This window comes from Palaemon carinicauda, chromosome 23 (genome assembly GCF_036898095.1).
Source record: "Palaemon carinicauda isolate YSFRI2023 chromosome 23, ASM3689809v2, whole genome shotgun sequence".
Classification (NCBI taxonomy): Eukaryota; Metazoa; Arthropoda; class Malacostraca; order Decapoda; family Palaemonidae; genus Palaemon; species Palaemon carinicauda.
The window spans coordinates 45,318,357-45,320,856 of record NC_090747.1 but is presented as its reverse complement, the minus strand read 5'-3'; the positions used below and the strand labels follow the sequence as shown (position 1 = coordinate 45,320,856).

General features: G+C 34.8%; 1 pseudogene; it reads right to left on the bottom strand.

The window, feature by feature from the left end:
- LOC137617558 (uncharacterized) overlaps window positions 1-2,500 on the bottom strand; it is a 46,635-nt pseudogene that overhangs the window by 34,605 nt on the left and 9,530 nt on the right.

Below are 2,500 nucleotides of genomic sequence, written 5' to 3'. Positions count from 1 at the left end.
TTTTCGGTAAACAATGTGCCTTGAAGAAATGCTGTTTTCTTTTATTTTGCCTTATTTTTTAGTTTCTCCTGTTTGTTCTTAACATATGAATAAACAAAGATCCATTACCTGTCAGTTCATTGATTTCCTCCTCTCACTGGGCTATTCTTCTCTTTAGGAGCCCTTGCGGTTATAACATCCTGTTTTTCCGTACAGGATTTTAGCCTATATAATAATAATACTAATAATAATAATAATAATAAAAATAATAATAATAATAATATTCATTCATTGTGGTGGTCAGTTGCTGGACGATGACCTGCAAGTAACTGACCGTCTTCCCCTCCAATTGGGTGGAATACTTAGCTGCCGGAAAAATCTCCTCTGTTGCCAAAGGTTCCATTTACGCCACTGCCGTTTAATCGATCCTTTCCTTCCATCATTGCTGAGTTTTGTTATTAACCCATAGCTGGACACTACCCCATCAGGGATAGGTAATCATTTACAGCTGAGTAGACTGAGGAAATTATGGTGAAGACCCTTTCCCAAGGGATGAGTGCCGAGGAGGGCGGTCACCCATTCAACGTCTGAGCAGCCTCAATGTTGCTTAACCCGCCCATCGACGATCTAACCTACTCTTCCAGGCGCCATATTAGACGGAAATAACATCTCCCCTACATATAGGAAAAGCAAAACGAAAAATAAAATCATAAACCACATACCAAGCGAATACCCGACACTTGCACAGAACCAGTACAAAAAGAGGCATGATTGAGTGGCAAAAGCCCTCCAATGGAGCCTTTGCAAGTAACATCAGTTACCTTGCAGTAAAAGTAGTACGAGCACGAACCTGAGGGATTAACAGAAACCGATAGGGCAAAGATCCTGTGGGACTACGGCATCAGAACAGATAGAGTGATACGTGGAAAAAGACCAGACGTGACGTAGATTGACAAAATCAAGAAGAAAGTATCACTCAGTGATATCGCAGTACCATGGGACTCCAGAGTTGAAGAGAAAGAGGGGGAAAAAATGGATAATTATCATGACCTGAAAATTGAAATGAGAAATATATCGTATATGCCAGTTTAAATTGTACCCATAATCATAGGAACACAAGACACGGCCCATGAAAAGGAATCTAGAAAAACTAGAAGCTGAAGTAGCTCCAGGACTCTTGCACAAGTGTGTAATCCTATGAACGGCGCACATAAGAAAAGTGGTGGACTCCTAGGTTGGCAGGATGTAACCCGGAACCCTACAGTATAATAACCACTTAGTCGAAAGTCTGTGATAGAGGGAGAAAAATAATAATAATAATAATAATAATAATAATAATAATAATAATAATAATAATAAAATGGAATATGTTTATTGACTGGTTATGATACTATGTAGTTCAAGTTGATTATAGAAGGGAGGTAGGTGTAATGATGGAAAAATTGTAATATCTCTCTCTCTCTCTCTCTCTCTCTCTCTCTCTCTCTCTCTCTCTCTCTCTCTGTACGTAAGCAGCATAGTTAAGTGTAAAACCTTTCATCACTTTGCGAGCAAAACCCCCTCCTTTGCCATTTCATAATATCATAGAGCGAGTAAGAGAGTTTCCGTAGTTGTATTGATAAGTATGAATGAAGAAAATTTGCCATATCTTAGGAGTGGAATTAATTTGTATAGATAAGAGTATATTTCAAATATTCCCAATGTCAACTAAAGAAGTGATTAATCATATTCAGAAACAGTGGTTGGGTAATCACAAGCTATGAATTATAAATTTAGTCCTATTACAAGAAACTAGATTGCATTTGAGTACTTCATGTCAAAAGGCAACATAAGGAAGATTTTACAATAACCTCTATTGTTGAAATCTGGTTTAGTGCTATAGTATCCAAAAAGGACTTCATGTCTTCAGACCTCGGTGCAGGATTAAATGTGACTAATATACTAGGATTTGCATTTCGTTTTCTTGATCGTCAGTTTTGGAAAATATTTTACAAATTGAGTGTTATTTCGATACATATAATCATTCTTTAAACAATTATACTTTCTTGAATTAAAGGAAAAGCTACCCGCTTACACTGAAAACAGAATGTTTAGAAGAATGGGTAGACTACAAAAGAATATTCCGATATTCGAGAATGCTCGAACACTTTACAAATGCACCATAAAGCAAATTTGCATTACGAAAATTGGACTAAAATTACAGTACAGAAAAAGGCAAAATAGTAATACCCTGCGCATATGCCACATTAAGCTCATTATAATAAATTTTTACGTAAATGTAATATTAACGCAAATATGTAAAAAAAAAGGTAATACAGGTTTTCATATATTAGGTTAAATTCTACACAATAACATTCCTTTATGATCAAATGGAACCAATGTTCAGAAAAGCTTTTGAATCATCCCTTAAGCTGAATTAGAAAAGAAATATATATATATATATATATATATATATATATATATATATATATATATATATATATATATATATATATAAGATATAAAAATGATAAATTTTTAT